Source organism: Sapajus apella, unplaced genomic scaffold, assembly GCF_009761245.1.
Source record: "Sapajus apella isolate SASKATOON/1434 unplaced genomic scaffold, GSC_monkey_1.0 scaffold180, whole genome shotgun sequence".
Classification (NCBI taxonomy): domain Eukaryota; kingdom Metazoa; phylum Chordata; class Mammalia; order Primates; family Cebidae; genus Sapajus; species Sapajus apella.
The window spans coordinates 114,341-138,207 of NW_022437120.1; the positions used below are offsets into that span (position 1 = coordinate 114,341).

The following is a 23,867-nucleotide window of genomic DNA, read 5'->3' on the forward strand; positions in this document are numbered from 1 at the left end:
TCGTTTCCTTGGCTCAACAGTCCAGCCAGCCACCCTGGGCAACCTAACGAGACCCCATCTCTGCAAAACATGAATAAAATTAGCCGGGCATGGTGGCGGGCATCTGTAGTCCCAGCTACTCCCGGGGCTTAGGTGGGAGGACTGCTGAGCCTGGGAGGTGCAGGCTGCCATGCGCCATGACCACACCCCTGCGTTCAAGCCTGGGGACGGGCAGAGACCCTGTCTCAAAAGTCTAGTAAGCACAGTGGCTTCTCTTTTCGTTGTTTGGTGAGCAGTGCATATTTGTGTAGTAAGCAAAAATGCAGGGCTCAGGGGCGTCAGCAGGGTAGTGGTGGGTCCAAACTGTCCCCAACCGGATTGGGGTAGAGGAAAAAAAAAAAAGACAAGCTGGACTGTATTTCAGAGCGGGAACCGTGGGAGGTCGTTGCTGTAAGATGCGGGAGACAGCGCTGGGAGCGGCTCAACCTGGGTCTCTGCCCTGAGTCCTGACCCGCCCCCAGCCTCTCAGGACCTGGCTCGGTTTAACTGTGAAATGGGAACGCTGGCCGGGCGCCGCGGCTCACGCCTGTAATCCCAGCACTTTGGGAGGCCAAGGCGGGCAGGTCACAAGGCCAAGAGATGAGCCGATCCTGGTGAACATGGCGTAAACCCCGGCTCTACTAATCATACAGAAATGAGCCGGCTGCGGTGGCGCGTGCCTGGAGTCTCCGCTACGCAGGAGGCCGAGGCAGGAGAATCGATCGAACCCAGGGAAGGCGGAGGTTGCAGTGGGCCGAGACCACGCCACTGCACTCCAGCCTGGTGATAGCGCGAGACCTCGTCTCAAAAAAAAAAAAGAAAAAAAGAAAGAAAGAAATGACGACGTGACCTGTGAACAGGGAACCGGACATGTGTACAACGCCCAGGGAACGTTCAAATATTACTTTCTGGGGCCGTGAGGGGGCGCCACGAGCGGGAGGCCAACGCGGACCTCCACACGGCCAGGCGCCCTCTGATTGACAGGCCGTCCACCAACTGCCTTTGCCCTAGAGACTCGCGCCGTCTCGCGAGATTTCGGCTCGCGCTGGCCTAACGGTCCTCGGAGCCCGACGCGCCACGGCGCCTGCGGCTGAACGGTAGCCACAGCAGCGGCGGCAGTAGCAGCAGCGGCAGCGGTCTCTTCCCCAACGTCGGCCCCACAGGTGCCCGAAAGCCGGCACAGGCGTGTAGAGAACATGGCAGACGACGTTGATACAGAAGCAATGCTTGAGGCTCCTTACAAAAAGGTGAGAAAGAAACCTGTCGGTGAGGCTTCTGTATTCCTCAATTTACATTACTGACGAAACTGCTGCTGAAATGTAAAGTAGGCTTCGCGGAGCCCTCCTGCTGTGTCTGATCACAGGTGCATTCCGTGTAACTGACAACCGTAAATATATGCTACTGATGGGAAAAACAGCCGGGCGCCGTGGCTCACACCTCTAACCCCCGCCCTTTGGGAGGCCGAGGCGGGCAGATCACCGAGGTCGGGAGTTCGAGACTGGCCTGACCAACATGGGGAAAGCCGGTCTCTACTAAAAATACAAAAACCTAGCTGGGTATGGTGGTGGGCGCTTGTCATCCCAGCTACTCGGGAGGCTGAGGCGGGAGATTCGCTTGAACGCGGGAGGCAGAGGTTGCGGTAAGCCGAGACCACGCCATTGCACTCCAGTCTCCAACCTGGACAACAACTCCAACTTAAAAAAAAAGAAAAAAAAAAAAAAAAAAAGGACTGGGCGCGGTGGCTCACGCCTGTAATCCCAGCACTTTGGGAGGCCGAGGCGGGTGGATCACGAGGTCAAGAGATCGAAACCATCCTGGTCAACAAGGTGAAACCCCGTCTCTACTAAAAATACAAAAAATTAGCTGGGCATGGTGGCATGTGCCTGTAATCCCATCTACTCAGGAGGCTGAGGCAGGAGAATTGCCTGAACCCAGGAGGTGGAGGTTGCGGTGAGCCGAGATCGCGCCATTGCACTCCAGCCTGGGTAACATGAGTGAAACTCCGTCTCAAAAAAAAATATATATATATAATATATATATATATTTCTGGCCACAAGCAGGAAAAAAACTGTCCAATGGGGAGATCAAGGTGTCCCCCTCGAATCCAGGAGTTATTGTAAGCAACACTAATGGAAGGACAGCCAGCACCCTGTGTCTCGATTCATGGAAACATGAAGTACATCTCCTGTGATTAATTACAGCTAATGAGTTATTTTCAATCTACCTTTCCACTATAGGAAATTTAGGTGTGGAGGAACAGACTAAGCTTCACAACAGGAAGCAACTAGGCAAGCCCACAAAGTGGGGCATGCTGCACAACTCTTGGTGCCGGGATCAGTGATGATGAAAGGGTCTAATTTTGAGTCAAAAAGAAACTTAAGAGACAGCAACTGGGTGCAATGCTTGGTTCTATGTAAACTAACTGAAAAGGACATTAGGCATCTACCTGGATTGAGTATTAGATGATGTCAAAGAATTGTTACTTTTTAAGTGTGATAATCTTAGTTTAAGCTATGTTGGGAATTTTTTTTTTTTTTTTTTTGAGAAGGAGTCTCAGTCTGTCACCCAGGCTGCAGTGCAGTGGTGCGATCTAGCTCGCTGCAACCTCTGCCTCGCGGATTCGAGCCAATTCTCCTGCCTTAGCCTCCGAAGTAGCTGCGATTACAGGTGCATGCCACCACACCCAGCTGATCTGTGTATTTTCCATAGAGGCCGGGTTTTACCATGTTCCCCAAGCTGGCCTCAAACTCCTGACCTCAGGTAATCTACCCACCTCAGCCTCCCAAAGTGCTGGGATTACAGGCGTGAGCCACCGTGCCCAGCTTTTTTTTTGAGACACAGTCTTACTCTGTCACCCAAGCTACAGCGCACAAGCACCATCATAGCTCACTGCAGCCTTGACATCCTCAGCTCAAGCAATCCTCCCGCTTCACCCTCCCGAGTAACTGGGACTACAGGCACACACCACCACACCCAACTAATTTTATTTTTATTTTTTGTAGAGGTAGGTTCTTGCTGTGTTGCCCAGGTTGCCCTCAAACTCCTGGACTCAAAGGGGGAAATCTTTTTTTTTTTTTTTTTTTTTAAACATATACTGAATGCTTAAAATTTCTAATTCATGGAATACTCCAAAATCCAAATCTTATCTCTTTATGTTAATCCTTTCCAATGTTCACATTATTGGTGGGAAGAAACCCCTGAGTCCAATTTTGATTATACAATTAGGAACACCTAAAAAGCGTCACACTGTCAGATCCTGGAACCCAGTTAACACTATGAAAATGCTATTCCTGTAAGGAGCGTTCTTCAGCAGCCAATGCTGACATCCATTTTCGTTGGCTGGGTGAGCAGTGTTGTATTTCAGTGTTATACTTAGCCTTTAAGACAGCTCCAGCAATCCCTGCTCCTGGTGGTCACACACCTGAGCTTCCTCTCTGAACCCTTTCCTGCACAGTGACCTTAACATCTGCTGACCCTCCTGTACTGCACAGGGCTGACCCGTATAACCACTGGGAGGGATATTGCAGAAGTGACTGTGTGGTGTCCAAGGCAAGGTCCTAAAAGGCATTGCAGCTTTTGCCTTGCTCTCTTTTGTGTCACTCACTCTGGGAGAAGCCAGCACTATGTGGAGAGGGTGCTCAAGCAGGTCAGATGAAGGGAAACAGGCCTCCTGCCAAGAGGCAGCGCCAACTTGCTGGCCATGCAAGGGAGCCACCTCAAAAGCAGATGCACCAGCCTGTCAAGTCTTCAGATGACAGCGCCCCCTAGTGGACACCTCACAGTGATTCCGTCAGAGACCATAGGTCAGAACAGCCCAGCTTCACTGCTCCCAAATCCCTGATTCACAGAAACTGTGAGATCATACATGACTGTAGTTGTTTTAAACCACTAAGTTTGGAGGTAAAATGCTGCTCAGAACAAGATAACTGATTAAGTAGTGATGGGCATAAGCACAAACCATGAGATAGCATTGTTTTAGTTCTGCTCGTCCATTTACTGCTGTGCCTATTTGAGCCTCAGCTATTATCTCACCTAAAAAAGAAAATAGCATGAAAATGCTACAAGCTTCAGAAGTGTGTTAAAGGATCAAACATATATAAAGCACCCAGCACCGTGTTAGCCCCAGAAAGATACTTCATAAATGCTGGTTCTCTTCCTTAACCACACTTCCTACCCCACCATTCTCCCACTCAGCGGCAGATCTTCTCATCTGTAAAATGGACTTGAAACACCCACCCCCGACATTGCTGGGCGGGTGAAATGAAAGACTGACTTTGGAGAGGCTTTGTAAATGCTAAAAGTACTCAACAAAGGCTCTTCCTAGCATATAACGGCCTGTCTCAGGAGAATCTGCCTAGCATAGCTTCTTCTGTTGGAGGTAACCATCAAGGGCTCCCCAAAAAATCTATTTTAGATTGGAATCACGTGGACATGACTGGAAAGTGGCAGGAAGACTGTTGCCCACTGCTGACAAAGGCCACAAACCAGCTATTGCCAAAGAGTAGGGGATTCGAAAAGCTCAAACTCCAGAGTAGATACTGGCATGTGATTCCATGGTCAGGGGACATTGAGGTCACTGTACAAGCCAAGAATAGAGGAAGCAAAACTATGAAAATGAAAGCTCCTGTCAAAGACTTCTGAAGAAACTAGTGGAGTTTCGCTGTGCTGTGAAGTTTGTGCCCTCTCCTGGCCTGCACATGGACTGGTCTGATGTCCACGGTTCAGTAGCTCCCCTCGACCCCCCCATGCTGCCCGCAAGTCCCCCTGGGGTGGGAAGTAGCCTGTGGGGGCCTCCACTCATGCTAAGCAAACAACCCTCTTAAATCATGCTCTGACAGCAGGCCAGGAACCACGCAGACTGGAAGACAGAGAAAAAAACAACCATGACCTGGTCAAATTATGTCAGAAAGTCCCTGTGAAAGTTTTGCTCGGAAATTTTGCTTCAAAATCTAGATTTCTTGAAAGATGGCTGCACCCTGTCCAGCTGAGTAGAGGTTGCAGTGAACCCTGGTGTGGCTGAGGAAGACTGGGAGGCCCTGGCTGCTGGGAGAAGGGGGGTATAATGCTGAGATGCAAAATCATCAAGCAGATGATACACTATCAAGGAAAATGTAACAATATTCATATCATAACCAGAAAAATTAACCAACTTCCACAAGCAGAAAGGAATCTGCGTGAACATGAATCAACACATATTGGACCTAATGCTACCCTTCATGGCTTCATGGCCTAGTAGACAGTTTTTTTTGACACATCTTGAATGTGACAATGTGACAGAGGCTCATAGAGCTGCTGGCTAACCAACAGCAGTGATCCCGCCCCCTGCTTTTTTTTGAGATGAAGGTTTTTTTTTTTTTTTTTTTCTTTTTTTTTTGAGACGGAGTTTCAGTGTTGCTACCCAGGCTGGAGTGCAATGGTGCGATCTCTGCTCACCGCAACCTCCGCCTCCTGGATTCAGGCAGTTCTCCTGCCTCAGCCTCCTGAGTAGCTGGTATTACAGGCAGGCACCACCATGCCCAGCTAATTTTTTGTATTTTTAGTAGAGACGGGGTTTCACCATGTTGACCAGGATGGTCTTGATCTCTTGACCTCGTGATCCACCTGCCTCAGCCTCCCAAAGTGCTGGGATTACAGGCTTGAGCCACCGCGCCCGGCCTTTTGAGATGAAGCTTTGCTCTCTCCTTCAGGCTGGAGTGCCGTGGCGCAGTCTCAGCTCACTGCAGTCTCTGCCTCCCATGTTCAAGCATTCTCCTGCCTCAGCCTCCTGAGTAGCTGGGATTACAGGCATGTGCCACCATGCCCGGCTAATTTTTGTATTATTAGTAGAGATAGGGTTTCACCATATTGGCCAGGCTGGTTTTGAACTCCTAACCTCAGGTAATCTACCTGCCTTGGTCTCCCAAAATGCTGGGATTACATGTGTGCATCCCAATACCCAGCTAATTTTTGTATTATTAGTAGAGATGGGGTTTCACCATATTGGCCAGGCTGGTCTTAAACTCCTAACCTCAGATGATCCACCTGCCATGGCCTCCCAAACTGCTGGCATTACAGGCGTGAGCCACTGTGCCTGGCTAATTTTTGTATTATTAGTCGAGATAGGTTTTTACTGTATTGGCCAGGCTGGTCTTGAACTCCTGACCTCAGGTGATCCACCCGCCTCAGCCTCCCAAAGTGCTGGGATTACAGGCATGAGCCACCTCACCCATCCAGTGAACCCTTTTTTTTTTTTTTGAGACAGAGTTTCACTCTTGTTGCCCAAGCTGGAGTGCAATGGCGGCTCACCACAACCTCCACCTCCCGGGTTTAAGCAATTCTCCTTCCTCAGCTTCCGAGGAGCTGGGATTACAGGCATGCACCACTATGCCTGGCTAATTTTTTGTATTTTTAGTAGAGACGGGGTTTCACCATGTTGGTCAGGCTGGTCTCAAACCCTTGACCTTGTGATCTGCCCACCTCGGCCTCCCTAAGTGCTGAGATTACAGGTGTAACCCACCGTGCCCGGCCCAGTGATCCCCTTTTGATAGCGTGCATCTCACAAGGGATTTGTTAGTTTATCTTTGCAGACAGGTGATTTGAATTTTGAAGCCTGACCATCACACGGCATGAATTGGCTGGCCTTGTTTTGGGTGGTCTGTGCCATCCATTTTGCTCCAGACTCTGTTTGCAGTAAACGTTAGGTATAGAAAATATAAACCACTTATAAAGGCCCTTCAGTTACCTGAACCTGGCCTAGACATTCAGTGATTTTAAACAAATATATACACAAAAATGAAATGGTCCCCCAAAAAAAGTTAATCTAAATTTCTTTTATTCAATTTTCCTATCATATTTTTCCACAGAAGTGAAATAATAAGCACATTAAAAATTTTTGTGTACTTCTGAGAGCAGAGCTTTAAACTTTTTTTAATTTAAATTTTAAAATATTTTTCTTGAAAAATTATTGTCCAAAGTTGATGCAAAAAATTTTTTTAAATAGAGATGGAGGCTGGGCATGGTGGCTCATGTCTGTAATCCCAGCACTCTGGGAAGCCAAGGCAGGTAATGGCTTGAGCCCAAGAATTCAAGACCAGCCTGGGCAATATGGTAAGACAGTGTCTCTGCAAAAAAATAAAAAAAAAAAATAGAAGTGGAGCAAGATGGCCAAATAGAAGCCTCCACTGATCATCCTCCATGCAGGAACACCAAATTTAACTACTATCCACACACAAAAATACCTTCATAAGAACCAGAAATCAGGAGAGGAATCACAGTACCTGGTTTTAAGCATCACATTCCTGAAAGAGTCACTGAAGAGGTTGGGAAAGGCAGTCTTAAATTGCCGATCACCCCCGCTTCCCATCCCCTGGCAGCGGCTGGCTATGTGGCATGAAGAGAGAATCTGTGTTCTTGGGAGAAGGAGGGCACAGCAATTGTGGGACCTTGAATTGGAACTCAGAGTTACTGACATGGGGAAGAACTCGGTCAGTGCCCCTGGAGGGAGCATTTAGAACAGTCCTAGCCAAAAGGATAGATTCCAACCCATCCCAGAGGTTGGACCTTGAGTTTTGGCAAGCTTTACGACCATTGGATGGGGGGATGGGGCTCTAAATAAACTTGAAGATGTTTAGGCCACAAGGACGGCCATTCCTAGGCAAGTCCTGGTGCTGTGGTGGGCTCAGAGCCAGTGGATGTTGGGGGCACATGACCTAGTAAGACACCACCCAGGGTGGCTAAGGGAGTGCTGAAGCTCACGGCTCCAGAAGAGACCCCTTGCTGATGCATAGGAGAAGAGAAGGAAAAGTCAAGAGGACTTTGTCTGGCAACTTGGATACCAGCTCAGCCACAGCAGGATAGGACACGAGTCACAGTCATGAGGCCTCTGTTCTAGGCCCTATTTCCTGGGTGACATTTCTAGACACACCCTGGGCCAGAAGGGAACCCACTGACCAGAAGGGAAGAACTCAGTCCCGGAAGAATGAATCACCTGCTGACTAAAGAGCCCGTGGGCCCGGAATAATCAACAGCAGTAACCAAGTAGTGCAGACAGTGGGCCTTGAGCGAGACTGAGACGTGCCGGCTTCAGGTGTGACTTGAAGCACATTCACAGTTCTGGTGGCTATGAAGAGAGACTGCTGCTTGAGGAAGGGAGAGGGAAGAGGAAAGGGCACTTTGCCATGAGCTTAGGTACCAGCTCGGCCACAGTGAGCAAGAGCACCAAGAGGGCCTTTCAGGTGCTTGATTCCAGGCTTGATCCAGCAGAATGAGTGAGCTTGAAGACAGGCTATTTGAAAATACACAATCAGGCCGGGCATGGTGGCTCACACCTGTAATCCAAGCACTTTGGAGGCCAAGGCGGGCGGATCACCTGAGGTCCATGGTTCAAGACCAACCTGACCAACACGGTGAAACCCCATCTTTAAAAAAAAAAAAAAAAAAAAAGTACACAATCAGAGAGACAAAAAATAAATAAAAAAACAACAAAGCATGCCTACAAGACCTAGAAAATAGCCTCAAAAGGGCAAATCCAAGACTTACTGCCCTTAAAGGGAAAGTAGAGATTACAGAAAGTCTCTTCAATAGAATAATAACAGAGAACTTCCCAAACCTAGAGAAAGGTATCACTATTAATAACAAGAAGGTTATTAAACACCCATCAGATTTAACCCAAAAAAGACTACCTTGAGGCATTTAATAATCAAACTCCCAAAGGTCAAGCATAAAGAAAAGATCCTAAAGGCAGCAAGAGGAAAGAAACACATGACATGCAGTGGGGCTCCAATCCATCTAGCAGCACTTTTCAGCGGAAAGGCCAGGAGAAAAGACATGACATATTTAAAATGCTGAAGAGAAAAACGTTTTCCTAGAGTAGTTTATGTAGCAAAAATATCCTTCGAACATCAAGGATAAAAACTTTCCCAGACAAACAAATGCTGAGGGATTTCATCACCTCTAGACCTGTCCCCCAAGAAATGCTAAAGGGGCCAGGATCGTGGCTCCTGCCTGTAATTCTAGCACTTTAGGAGGCTGAGGCAAGTAGATTACTTGAGGCTAGGAGTTCGAGACCAGCCCAGCCAACATGGCGAAACCCCATCTCTACTAAAAATACAAAAAGTTAGTCGAGCTTGTTGGCTTATGTGTGTAATCCTGGCTACTCGGGAGGCTGTGACATGAGAATCGCTTGAACCCAGGAAATGGAGGTTGCAGTGAGTCAAGATTGTGCCACTGCACTGCAGCCTGGGTGACAGAGTGAAAAAAAATTGTTAAAGGAAGTTCTTCAATCTGAAAGAAAAGGACATCACTGAGCAATAGGAAATCATATAAAGGTGTAAAACTCACTGGTAAGTACACAGAAAAATAGAAAATATTATAACACTGTAATCATCGTGTGTAAACTACACATATCTTGAGGAAGAAGACTAAAAGATGAACCAATCAAAAATAACCACTACCACGACTTTTCAAGTCATAGACAGTACATAGAAACAATGGGCAAGGCATAGCAGCTCATTCCTATAATCCCAGCACTTTAGGAGGCGGAGGCAGGCGGATTACCTGAGATCAGGAGTTCAAGACCAGCCTGGCCAACATGGTGAAACCCTGTCTCTACTAAAAATACAAAAATTAGCCAGGCATGGTAATTTAAGAATTAGGGCTCATCTGTAATCCCAGCTACTAGAGAGACAGAGGCAAGAGAATTGTTTAAACCTGAGAGGTGGATGTTGCAGTGAGCTAAGATAGCTCCACTGCACTCCAGCCTAGGTGACAGAGTGAGACTCTGTCTCCAAAAACTAAATAAGTAAGTTAAAATGTGGGGAGATGAAGTGTAGAATTTTTATTAGTTGGCCAGTGTGGTGGCTTACGCCTGTAATCTTAGCACTTTGGGAGGTCGAGGCAGGCAGATCATGAGGTCAAGAGTTTGAGACCAAGCTGGCCAACATGCTGAAACCGCGTCTGTACTAAAATTACAAAAATTATCTGGGCGTGGTGGTGTATGCATGTAATCCCAGCTACTCAGAAGGCTGAGGTGGGAGAATCACTTGAACCCAGAAGGTGAAGGTTGCAGTGAGCTGAGATCATGCCACTGCACTCCAGCATGGGCGACAGAGCATGACACCCCTCTCAAAATATACATATATATTAGTTTTCTTTTTGCTTATGATTTTGTTTTTTGTTATGCAATCAGTGTTGTCATCAGTTTAAAATAATGGTTTATAAGATATTATTTGCAAGCCTCACAGTAACCTCAAATCTAAAAACATACAACAAATACACAAAAATAACAATAAAGAAATTGGCTGGGCATGGTGGCTCACGCCTGTAATCCCAGCACTTTGGGAGGCCAAGGTGGGTGGATCACCTGAGGTCAGAAGTTTGAGACCAGCCTGGCTAACATGGCAAAACCCCGTCTCTACTAAAAATACAAAAACTAGCCAGGCGCGGTGGTGTGTGCCGTCCTCTGGTCCCAGCTACGTGAGAGTCTGAGTCAGGAGAATCACCTAAACACAGGAGGTGGAGGTTGTGGTTAGCCAAGTTCGTTCCACTGCACTCCACAGCATGGGCAGCAGAGCAAGACTCCGTCTATGGAAAAGGAAAGGACCTTTGAGAGCTATCCAAGCTTCTCATTTCATCAGGAAGGAATCTGAAGGTTTATGAGGGTTTAGCAGCAAGGGGCCTCATCCCAGAAGCCTCAGATTTTCTGGGCACTTCACTTCCTTTTCTGTTCAGGGAATCTGCTTCAGGCCAACACCAATTGGGCTGCAGAGAATCTTTATTCTACATCTCAAAAACCTTGTTTAGGATTATCTTAGCTATTTACTGCTGAGTGACAGATGAGCACAAATTTAGCGCCTAAAACAGCACACATGCAGGGTGTAGGGGCTCACACCTCTAATCCCAAAACTGGTAGGCTGAGGCGTGAGTATCACTCGAGCCCAGCAGTTTGAGACTGGCCTTAGCAACATAGTGAGATACCATCTCTACCAAAAAATAAGTTTTTAAATTATCTGGGCATGGTGGCGTGTACCTGCAGTCATAGCTACTCAGAAGGCTGAGGCAGGAGGATCGCTTGAACCCAGGAGTTCAACAATGCAGTGAGCTATGATCATGCCACTGCACTCCAACCTGAGTGACAAAGCATGATTCTCTCTCTCTCTCTCCCTCACACACACACACACACACACACACACACACACACACACACGTTTATTATCTCATGGTTTCTGTGGGTCAGGAATCTGGACACAGCTCAGCTGGCTTCTCCATTTTACAGTCTCTCATAAGACCACACTCAAGGTGCTAGCCAAGGTTGGATCTTATTTAAAGGCCCAACTAAGGGAGAATCTGCTTCCAAGCTCACAAGCTTCATTTCATTTTAGGCAGTTGAACCAAGGGCCTTGATTCTTAGGTGTTTTTGCTCAGAAGACGCCCTGTGTTTCTTGCCTTGTGAGCCTCCCCAGCTAGGCAACTTGCTTTATGAAAGGTTCAGGTAATTCTCATGCCTCAGCCTCCTGAGTGGCTGGTATTACAGGTGTGTGCCTCCATGCCCGGCTGATTTTTGTATTTTTAGTACAGACAGAGTTTCACCATATTAGCCAAGCTGGTCTTGAACTCCTGGCCTCAAGTGATCTGCCCACCTCAACCTCCCAACATGCTGGGATTACAGACATGAGCCACCATGCCTGGCCCGATTTCCTTATTTTCAATATAATGTGGAATTACCTGATTTCTGGATCTTATTTAGTTGTTTATGGAACTGAAACTTCCATTCCTTTTGTGGATTATTTCCAAAAACTAATTTGGACTTTGTTTCCATTTTCATTTGTTTGCGGATGTCGTTAAAAGCTGTATTTGTTATGCAGGTTAATAATATGTTCTAATTCCCCAGAACTTAGCCATGTCTAACCCTGATATGGACAAGGTTTCAACACCTTTTATAAGACCTTTATACTAAGTCCTCAATAAATATTTGTTAAGCGAATGAGTAAATGACTGAATGGATGGGTGAATGGATGCTTTCATTGGCCTTGGTTTGGGCTGACATTAGGAAGTGGGAGCCACTGTTTCACCAAAAGACTCACACTGGGGAAAATTCCTGAATAGCATTGAGTTGTGCAATTACAAATCTATTCCCATGAATTCCAATCAATCCTGTAAACTGCAGAGCAAAAGTGCCAGGCTGTGTTAGGTTGCTCAAGCTTCTGTAACAAAATACCACAGGCTGGGCAATTTAACAATAGGTGTTGCTGTTCTCACAGTTATGGAGAAGTCTGAGATCAAGGTGTTGGCCTCGCAGCTTTCTCCTGAGACTGTGCCTTCTCTGTGTCCCCACCTTTTTTTAATTCTGTGTACATGCACCCCTCATGTCTCTCCCTTCTCCTGTAAGGACACCAATCAGATTGGATTAGAGTCCACCCTAACAGCCTCCTTTAACTTCACTACCTCTTTAAAGACCTTGTCTCCAAAGACTGGGTGTGGTGGCTCACAGTGTAATCCCAGCACTTTGAGAGGCAGGAGCGAGAGTCTGAGACCACTGGGGCAATATAGTGAGACTCTGTCTCTACAAAAATTTTTAAAAAGTTACCTGGGTGTTGTGGTCTGTACCTGTAGTCCCAGCTACTCAGGAGGCTGAGGCAGGAGGATCACTTGAGCCCAGGTAGTAGAAGCTGCAGTGAGCCATCATGCCACTGCACTCCAGCCTGGACAACAGAGCAAGACCCTAAAACAAAACAAAAATCAAGAACTTATCTTCAAATACTGTCACATTCGAAGGTAGCTGGGCTTAGGGCTTCATGTGAATTTGGGGGAAGGCACTATTTAGCCCATGACACAGCCCAGGCCTCATTTGTGCAGGCCTTGCCATCCCTGGCTCTTACCATCAGACCTTGTCAGCCCCAAGTCAGTTAACTGAGGAGACTTCTATCAGCAGCTCCAGACTGTTCTTATGGGGGTGTAGGGGGACAGTTCAGGTCCCTAGAGGATAAGTGCATCTTCTTTACTCTGAGGATCAGCCCCAGTGTCTGGGCCCCACAGTGCACCCCTCTGAATAGCTGCTCCCCAACCCACACACACTCCCATTCCCCCCTCTGGGGCACCTCCCTACACGACTGGCCCTCCTGCACTGCTCCTCAGTTCCTACTCCTAATCTTGTGTCCTCACAAAATTCCAGTCCTGAACTGCCTCCCAACAGCCCTCAGATTTAGCAGGGGCTGTGGACAGATGCAGGCGCAAACCCTGATGGGGCGGAGCTCCCAGTGCACCTCTCCCCGAGCCCACGCGCAGAGCACACACCCTTCCAGCTGTCCTCCCTCCTCGCTGTTCCTCCTCATCTTCCCCTTCTTAGTCCCTCCTTGGGTCGCTGACCTTTTAGCCTTCAAGTCTTTGGCTCACTTCTGGGACTTGTGGAGAGAGTTTTGGTTTGGTTTGGTTTTGGCTGTTCTTGCTACACTGGTTGTTAAAATGCGCACGCTGTGAATGAAGAGATCCCCAAAGCAGGCCTTGTGTGAGCAACATGGCTGTTAGTTCACCCGGGTGTGGGAGGGCTGAGTCCAGCGGAGGGCGTGGGATAGGAGTTGGTTGTATAGGTGTGGGGTAGGCTGTGGAAAGTTACAGAAGTTACAGTTTAGGGCAGTTTTTTGCAAGCTGTGAGGGGGGGACGTAGGGTTTGGAGTCACGAGGTTGACCAAGGTGGATTACAAAGTCCAATTGCCTTATCAATTGAGGCAGGAGTAAGAAACAATAGAGAATGTCTCAGAGTTGATTAGGCACTGCAGGGGTTGAGCATTCTTTCTCCTTTGGTGGTTTTCCAGTTACTTCAGACTTTGTAGTTCCAGGAGGCCATCCAGAGGTGTACCGGCATCACGGGGTTCGCCATGGTGTCCATGGTACCCTCGGCCAGCCTAAAAGACTTTACTGGTGAATTCTCAGTCCCATGGAGCTGATGCCATCTCTGCACTGATGGACTGCAAATCCATATCCCCATCTTGGCACTCTGTGAACTTGTCTTGGCTTGAAGGTTTAATAAGGCATCCCATTCTTGACATGCCCAAAATGGAGCCCCTGCTCACCCCATAAAACTTCCTCCTCTGAAGTCTTCCCCACCTGCGCTTATGACATTCCCATTGTTGCACAACCGTCTCCACTCCATCTCCAGAACCTTCTCATGCCCCAGCTGAAATGCTGCAGCTATTAAACACTAATGGTCCCCGTTCCCTAGCCCTTGGCCACCCCCATTCTCCTCTCTGGGCCTGGGATTTTACTTCGATGGCGTGGGCGCTATTGGTGGGCTTTGACCAGAGGAGTGTATGATTTGACAGGTTTTGAAGAAGCCGTCGGGCGCAGCGTTGAGACTGGCATGCCGGTGAGAGGGCGGAAGTAGAAGCCGGGGTTCGTTAGGAGGCGGCTGCAGGAGCCCAGTGGCTCAGCCAGAGACACACTTGGAATCACCGTCGATTCCCCTTTTTCTCTCATACCCATGCCCAACCCATGAAGAAGTCTCTGCCTTTGGAATATTCTCACTTCTCACCACCTCCTTGCAGCCCCCCTGCTCCAAATCACCCTCTCCTCTCGCCCAGACTCCTGTGTTTTCTTCCATTTGAGCCAACATTTAAAAAGCAGAAGGCTGCATCCAGAAATATGAATTTCTACTTCTAGCGAATAAACCAGAAGCCATGGCAACATTCTGCTCTCATCCCCACTCGGCAGAAATCTGCTAGGACTGAGCAGAAGATACCGTCTTTGTTTAAGGCTTACACACTCCATCGTTCCTCCTCCCGCTTTTGGTTTCTCCCCAACACTGAGGCCACGTATTCATCGCCTCTTGTCACTGTCGCTGAACTTTTTCTTTAGAAAAAAGAGAAATAGGGATAGGCATGGTGGGTTGTGTCTGTAATCCCAGCACTTTGAGAGTTCAAGATGGTAGGATCACTTGATGCCAGGAGTTCGAAACCAGCCTGGGCAACATAGGGAGACCCTGCCTCTACAAAAAATAAATAAATAAATAAATAATTTAGCTAGGTGTGGTGACACACGCCTGTGGTCCCAGCTACTTGGGAGGCCAAGGCAGGAGGATTGCTTGAGCCCAGGAGTTTGAAGCTGCAGTGAACCATGATTGTACCACTGCGCTCCAGCCTGGGCAACAGTGAGACCCTGTCTCAAAAATAAAAAATAAAAAAGGCTACGTGCCACAGCTCACACCTGTAACCTCAGCATTTTTGGGAGGCTGAGATGGAAGGATCACTTGAGTTCAGGAGTTCCAGACCAGCCTAAGCTACATGGCAAGACCCCATCACTTTAAAAAAAAAAAAAAAATAGCTAGGATCTTCAGTTGTTACATAGATGGAAAAAAAGAAAAAATAATAAAATAAAAAATCAGCTAGGCAGGTTGGTGCATGCTTGTGGTTCCAGCTACTCAGGAGGCTGGGGTGGGAGAATCAGTTGAGTCCAGGAGATCAAGGCTACAGGAAACTGTGATTGCACCACTGCACTCCAGCCTGGGTGACACAGCAAGACCCCGTCTCAAAACAACAACAAAAAAACCCTGAGTTGCCAATGCAGGGAGCCTCTGATGGACTCTGCCCTGACCAGGGCTGTTTATGAACTGTGGAGGGAGTTCACAGGCTATTGCGTAATTCACCTCACCATTTATGTGAGTGGCACCCCCTGAGGTTGTTCCATGGGCAGTCACACAGCCATCCTGGATATGCAGGAAAGATCAGGTGTGGTCTGGACCGAAGACCAGGACAGCAGGGTGGGCAGGCATGGCCAACAGAAGGAGCCCTCTAATCTTCACTGGGAAAATGAACAGAAGGGAGGAAGGCAGGGGGCTGGTTATGGGGTCAGACTCTGCTTCCGTGACCCTCAAAGCAGAGAGGGCAAAGCACACATCCAGGGCCTCCAAAGGCGTAACCAGTCCTGGCTGTGGAGCCGGGGCTCACAGGAGGCTGCAGGCGCAGGAGCACCCAGGACATCCGTGGCCTCTCCGGATCAGCCTCATCATGGTGCTTCCGTCAGAGTAAAGAGGAAGCTTCTGGACACCAAGAGACAGAGGTTAAGCAACATGATTTTGCAGTCTCCTTGGTCCCTGTCCAAAGGCATGCAATGTGGGAGAAGTTCCCACACTGAACGGGCCTCTTCACTGCCCAGCTGTCCAGGGTCCTTACCACCATTGATGGGTCGCCTGGACCCTGCAGCCACACTCTTGGAAGAGCCTCTGCAGAGAGACTTCAAGCCCTTTTTCTTTCTTCCTCTGGTACAGAGAAGGGGCTCACAAAGGCATCCTGGCATGCTTCTCTTGCCTCATTTATAATAATGATGGGTGAGGTTTTTGTTTTTTTAACTCAAATTGAAACAGAAAAAAGCAAATGTAGTTTGTAGACCCAGGGGACTTTTGCAAGGGCTCTGGCCTGAAACTTTCTCTTTCTCTGCCTGGCATATTTTCTGGTAAAAGGGAATACAAATCTTAGGGGAGGTATCTCGAAGTAGATAATAGTCATGGTTCCGTTCCATCTGCTTCCCAGAGAATTCTAAATTTTTTGTGAGCGCCAAGACCTCCTGAGGCCAGTGGGAGATTGCCTGAGGGGCTCCCATAACTGGTCCATGGACTCATTTAGCAGGAAGGGACTAAGGGAGGAACCAGTCCTGAGTCAGGGCAGAGAAGTGCAGTGTGTGACCCAGGGTAGTGGCACTTAGGCCCAAGTACCTGAAGGCCACTGGCAAGGTTATGATGGAGAATGAACTCCAGCAGGCTTAGGGGAGGCAGAGTTCACTTCCCACCACAGGAATCAATAAGGCTGTGGAAAGCAGATACTTTCATTCTTGGCCTGAACTCCCAGGCGGAAATGAAGAGAGGGTAGGACATTTGAAGTGGGCATTTGAAGTGCAGAGAGCAGCAGAAACCAATTTCAAAGGCATGGCTATGAAAGGCTACATGGGAAACTTCTTCAGAAGAGTGGCTCAGGGTTGACTGTGGCTGGCATCCCTTCCTGGTGCTTACCCTCCCTCCCTCGGTCCCTCTTTCCGGCCACATCTAGTCCTCTTCCCGGCTAGATTCTACTGTCAGAAGGTTCAAAGACAAAAATCCCACTGTCTTCCAGTCTAACTCCCAAGCCTCTACGGTAAAGCCTTCCTGAGTCTCTCAGTCTGAGTTCCAGCCTCTCCTCCCCACCCTCCCTGACACAACATTTCTGAGTATGTGTGTACTGAAATGCTAACTCATGCGGATCCGCAACTGGCATTCCAGCTCCTTGAGGGAGTCTACAGGGGCTCACTCCACTTTCTGCTCCAGCCCATGTTCTTCCCACCCTGCTGGCTCAACAAGAGCCCTCGGTCTTTCTCGGTGTCTCTCGGTCTCTCTCCGTCACTGCCCCGGCCATCTTCACTGAATGCCAGTCACTGAACTGAGTTCGTGTCCTGACTTTACTGCTGACCGATCTGGGATCCTGGACAGGTTACCTCATTCCTTATGCCTCAGTTTCGTCATCTGTTAAAAGGTCTTAAAAGATTGATGTGAGGACTGAATGATACTGTGTACTGAAAGTACATGTTAACTATTATACCATTTATATTTACTTTTTATGTATACAAAACTTTATATTTTAAAATCTGTCTTTGAAAATTCCAGAGTCCTTTTTATCTTGCACCCAGAGATAAAAATTTGCTTCAATAACTACAAGAAGAGACTGACTTATCCTTGGGCTCTCAGTGACCTGAGACTATTCCAGTAAGAAAAAGGAATTCCTGCCATCCCCTTTCAGCTCAAACCACAGATTAGGCTTTTAGAAATCCATAAAATATTTAGGACAGGTTTGCTACAGCAGACTTGCCATAACTGGCCAACATTTTTATGAGTGGATCAATGTAATTATTTATAACATCAAAGGGCAGGGCTTTATGAGGCTACTTGAACGGAAGGAAGGGGGAAGTGTGGAGATTTAATGGTGAGTCTGAATGTTAGAAATTTGAGGAAAAAGTACTCTTTTTTTTTTTTTCTAGTGTTCTTTTTTAATTTTTTTTATTTTTCCTAGTGTGGGAACCGCTGTCCCCTGTTTCCTCTCCTCCTCTCACCTGGTTGCAACACATTCCTGTAATTCCAGAAACAGCAAACAATTTATCAGTACTCTTACCCCAAGCAAAGTACCAGAGATAGACCCTGCATCTAGATAATGCTAAGCAGGCTTTTCACGTTTTTCTCTTCCTGATATCAGCTTTTCCCATGAAACTCTGAAAAATATCGCAAGCACTCCCAGCAGAATCACCAACTCCCAAACCACAGAAACAGTCCAGAATTGGGAGGAGGCAAGAAGGAGCTGCGGGAAGGAATTGAGAGCTCCTGTAATAAAGAGCCGCTAGACCGAGCGCAGGGCTCATGCCTGAAACCCTAGCACTTTGGGAGGCCGAGGTGGGCCAATTGCTTGAGCTCAGGAGTTTGAGACCAGCCTGGGCAATGTGGCAAAACCTCATCTCTACCAAAAAAAAAAAGAAAGAAAAAAGAATTAAAAAAAAAGAGAGAGAAATAAAAAAATAAAACAGAAAAAAAAAAAACCTCATCTCTACAAAAAATATAAAAATTAGCCGGGTGTGGTGGTACATGGCTGTGGTCCCAGCTACTCGGGGACTGAGGCAAGAGAATTGCTTGAGCCCAGGAGGCTGAGGCTGCAGTGAGCCGTAATTACACCACTGCACTCCAGCCTGGGTGACGGCGAAACTCTGCCTCAAACAAATATATAGACATAAAATGAGGAGCTGTAACAATGAACTGTGTCCCCCAATATTTCATGCATTAAAGTCCTAACCCCCAGCCCCTAAGAATGTGGCTATCTGGAGATGGGATCTTTGAGGAGGTAATTTTTTTTTTTTTTTCCAAGAAATCAGGGCCTGCCAGGCATGGTAGCTCATGCCCTTAATACCAGCACTTTGGGAGACCAAGGAAAGGAAGATCACTTGAAATCAGGAGTTCGAGACCAGCCTGGCCAACATGGTGAAACCCTGTCTCTACTAAAAATACAAAAATTAGCTGGGCATTGTAGCACACTCCTGTAATTCTAGGCACTAGGGAGGCTGAGGCAGAAGAATTGCTTGAACCCAGGAGGCAGAGGTTCAGTGAGCAGAGATCTTGCCACTGCACTCCAGCCTGGTGACGCAAGTGAGACTCAATCTCAAAAAAAAAAAAAAATTTAAAAAAAAGAAAAGAAATAAGGGCTGGGCGCTGTGGCTCATGCGTGTAATCCCGGCACTTTGGAAGGCCGAGGCGGGCAGATCACAAGGTCAGGAGTTCGAGTCCAGCCTGGCCAACATGGCAAAACCCTGTCTCTACGAAAAATACAAAAATTAACGGGGGCCATGGTGGTGCATGCCTGTAATCCCAGCTACTCGGGAGACTGAAGCAGGAGAATCTCTTGAACTGGGAGGCAGAGGTTGCAGTGAGCCCAGATCACACCACTGTACTCCAGCCTGGGCCACAGAGCGAAACTCTGTCTCAAAAATAAAAAAAAAGAAAGAAAAAAGAAATCAGGTCTTTTTGTAGAGACAAGGCCAATTGCTTATTGCCTAAGCTGGTCTTGAACTCCTAGGGTCAAGAAGTCCTCCCCTCTCAGCCTCCCAAAGTGCTAGGATTACAAGCATGGGCTAATGCCCAACCATAAGTCAAAATGAGGCCATACAGGTAGGCTTGAATTCAGTGTGACTGATGTCTGGAAAATAAGAGGTTTGGAGACAGAGACACACAGAGGAGAGACCATGTGAGAACACAGTGAGAAGGCACCCGTCTGCCAGCCAGAGAGAGGCCTCGGAAGAAATGAAACCTTCTGACACTTTGATTTTGGACTTGCCAGCCTCCAGAACTGTACGAAAACAAATGGCATAGTTTAAACTGCCCAGTCTGTGATACTCGTTATAGTGGCCCAAGCAAGGTAATATACCTGGTGTATTTCATTTCACCCTTAAAACTACACCGATTATTTTTTTCTATCCTGCAGAAGAAATCAAGGCTCAGAGAAGTCATTTAATTTGACTCAGCTCTCACAGTGAGTGCTGAAGCCAGGCTTTGCGAGCAGGTTTCTATGGTCACAAAACTCACATTTTTTTTTTTTTTTTTTTTTTGAGACTGAGTCTCGCTCTATTGCCCAGACTAGAGTACAGTGGCTCGATCTCAGCTCACTGCAACCTCCACCTCCTGGGTTTAAGTGATTCTTATATCTCAGCCTCTCCAGTAGCTGAGATTACAGGTGCCTGCCACCACACCTGGCTAATTTTTGTATTTTTAGTAGATACAGGGTTTTACCATGTTGGTCAGGCTGGTCTTGAACTCCTCGCCTCAGGTGATCTGCCCACCATGGCCTCCCAAAGTGTTGGGATTATAGGTGTGAGTCACTGCACCCAGCCAAAATGTGCATTCTTTTTACCATATCAAGTTGCCTAGTCAAATGAACATTTCACTAAAGATGTTTTAGAACCTAACTAGAAATAGTTACTAACTAGAGCAGTCATTGGAGGACCTTCCAGTAGGAGAGATGTCTTGCTAAATCTGCGGGGAGGCCGGATGCACTGATTTAATGCCTGGTCTGGCTTCAATCTCAGCCACAGCAAAGTCACATGGGCCTGATGACCACTGTCATGAGGAGAAAACTCCATCAAGTCCTCAATACATTTTTTTTTTTTTAAACAGAATCTCAGTCTGGCCCAGGCTGGACTGCAGTGGCACAATCACAGTTCCCTGCAGCCTCAGTCTCCTGGGCTCAAGTAATCCTCCCACCTCAGCGTCCCCAGGAGCTGGGACCACAGGCAAATGTCACCACCCAGCTAATTTTTTTTTTTCTTGGAGATGGAGCTTTGCTTTTGTCACCCAGGCTGCAGTGCAGTGGCATGATCTCGGCTCACTGCACCCTCTGCCTCCTGTGTTCAAGTGATTCTCCTGCCTCAGCCTCCTGAGTAGCTGGGATTACAGGCACATGCCACCATGCCCTGCTATATTTTGTATTTTTACAAATATATAAATGGTGAGACTGGGTTTCACCATGTTGCCCAGGCTGAATTCTCCAGCCTTAGCCTCCCAAAGTGCTTGGATTACAGGTATGAGCCACTGGGCCAAGCCTGTTATGTTTAATCTTTACCTCTGTTTTGTGAAGAATATACTATCCCCTTGCTGCCGAAAATAAAACTGGGCCTGGCTGAGTGCAGTGGCTCATACCTGTAATCCCAGAACTTTGGGAGGCCAAGGTGAGCAGATCATCTGAGATCAGGAATTCGAGATCAGCCTGACCAACATGGAGAAACCCCATCTCTACTAAAAATATAAAATTAGTCAGGCATGGTGGCACGCACCTGTAATCTCAGCTATTTGGGAGGCTGATGCAGGAGAATCGCTTGAACCTGAGAGGTGGAGGTTGTGGTAAGCCATTGCACTCTAGCCTGGGCAACAAGAAAAAAAACTCTGTCATAAAAAAAAAAAAAAAAAAGGCTGGGCCTGGTAAAAGCTGTGTGACTCACCCAGGTAGGCACCAATGGGCCAGCAGAGCCTGGCTTCAAGCTCACCTGTGCTGGCCCCAGAGCTTGTTCCCCCTCCTCCACCCCGCCCTGCCTCACAGTGAGAGAAACCAAAGGACACTGAGGCATGCCGGTGTAGCTCATTCGGGCTGCCCCTAAAGACCCCAAGACGACCCTCAGAGGTCCCTGAAGCCCCTTCAGAGGGGAAACCACTACAGGAGTCAAGGGAGCTCCAGGGATGTCATCCACGAAATTAAAACAAGTACCCGGCCAGGAATGGACCAAAGATGGTTCACAGAGAGCACATTCCTCCCCGCCCATCCCAGAGGCTCCTAACACCCTGCTCAGCCCCACGCCCTTGACTCACCCTCCAGCAGGTGGCCAGGGACTGTGGGAGTGGAGGCATCAACACTGACCTTGGCATTTGTTATCTCTGGCCCAGGTAGCCCCAGCATGAGGATGACCCTCATCATGTGGGTTTCTCTGTCATGTTCTTGAACATCTGGGTGTGTCTCAAGGACAGGCAGTGTGGGGCGGGGGACTGCAGGAGTTCCAGTTTGAGTGAGACACAAGCCCATGTTATCTCTCTGGGCCTAATCCTCCTCAACTCCATTAAGGGTGCACTTGATCCTCTCTGAAGACCCTCAAAGCAAAATGATTTTGCATTCCATTCCCTGGATTTGAGCCCCAGCCAAGAGTGGCTCTACCATGCTTCCAGATGAGAACCAGAGTCAGACTTTATCACTCACTCATTTACCCATCCAGCTGATGTCTACTAAGTGCCGCTGTGTGCCTAATGTGGGAACAGCTACAGAAATTCCTTGGAGAAGTAGAAGACAGCACTTGATAACCGGGTTTTTCAGACTGCTGAAGGTCTGCAGCTGGGAGACAAACACACTGTGGCTGGTGGGCTGAATGACTGACATCTCTCTTCTCCCACCTAGGTCCAAGTTCTGTTCCAGTTGGGCTCCACATGCACTTCGCACTGCCTGGAACCGTGTCTGGCACACAGCAGACAAAATAATGCACAAACACTGCAAGCCTAGAGAAGAACATTGTTTTCACATTCATACAGACATGGCTAGCTCATGGAGGGTAAGTGCAATTTCACATGAATTTTTAAGATGAACCTTCAGGGCAAATTGCCTCAGTGGGTATGTTTGTAGAACATGGTCACTCTTCTGGGAGAGCTTATGGGACACCAGCACCAGACCAAACCAGTAAAGAAAAAGTGGCTCCACTCCATCCCCATTATCTCACTGCTGGGCACCCCTCTGGCCAGCCCATCTGCTTCCTATGGGGATGTTGGGAAGTGTGGAGGCCAGAACCAGATTGGGCGTCCAGGCACACACGACCCCACCAGCAGTCCTGCCCTGACCCTCTCGGTTGAGCTGGGAAAGGTTGGAATTTCCTGAAGGTTTTCTTTTTTTTTTTTTTTTTTGGGACGGAGTTTCGCTCTTGTTACCCAGGCTGGAGTGCAATGGCGCGATCTCGGCTCACCACAACCTCCACCTCCTGGATTCAGGCAATTCTCCTGCCTCAACCTCCTGAGTAGCTGGGATTACAGGCACGTGCCACCATGCCCAGCTAATTTTTTGTATTTTTAGTAGAGATGGGGTTTCGCCGTATTGACCAGGATGGTCTCGATCTCTTGACCTCATGATCCACCCGCCTCGGCCTCCCAAAGTGCTGGGATTACAGGCTTGAGCCACCGCGCCGGGCCCTGAAGAAGGTTTTCTAGAGAAGTGAAATTAAGAAGAGAGAGAACAGCTGGCCCCAGAACCCTAACCAGTACAGGAACTATCTTTAGCCTGGAGAGACCTGGTTGGGGCAGATGACATCTCGTGAGACAAAAGTCAGCTCTGAGCTTGCAGAGCATGAGGGAGGCTGTTGGGGGGACAGGGAAGAAATGTGTTGTTTTTGCCACTGAAAGGAATGGAGAGAAATCTGGGGATGATGGGGAGAGGGAACCAAAGAGATGGGAAGGTCAGGATGAAATGAAATCTAGCCTGGAAGGGTCACCAAAGAACGTTTCCTGAAAGGCGATGTCTGTGTTCTGGATGCATTTCTACAAAGAAATCCCTCCTCTGTCTCTTGGTCACTCCCTCCTCATCACCTACCCCTAAACCTCCAAAAAAGTCTGAACTCACCGTGATTCCAGTGTACATAGAAATCAAGCAAGAGGCTGAATTTTACAGCTGGATCAAGCATGCCCAAGAGACAGACAAGCAGAAAGAATCCTCAGAGAGAAGACATCAAAGCGTGTTTGAAAGACAACCACAACCTCCTCCACCAGCACTTCCTTCTTTGCCTGGAGGCTTGCAGACATCTTAGGGACAGCTTTAAGCCACCAGGCACCATGAAAACAAAAGGGTTTTGTCTATTTTAAC

The 23,867-nt window shown here is 47.9% G+C and overlaps 1 long non-coding RNA gene across 1 annotated transcript; it reads left to right on the forward strand.

Moving 5' to 3' along the window:
* Positions 1-1,090: 1,090 nt before the first annotated feature.
* On the forward strand, positions 1,091-23,503 carry LOC116543051. Its single transcript, XR_004265455.1, has 3 exons — positions 1,091-1,265; positions 22,422-22,894; positions 23,210-23,503. It is a non-coding gene; the product is annotated as an uncharacterized LOC116543051 (long non-coding RNA).
* The last annotated feature ends 364 nt before the right edge of the window (positions 23,504-23,867 follow it).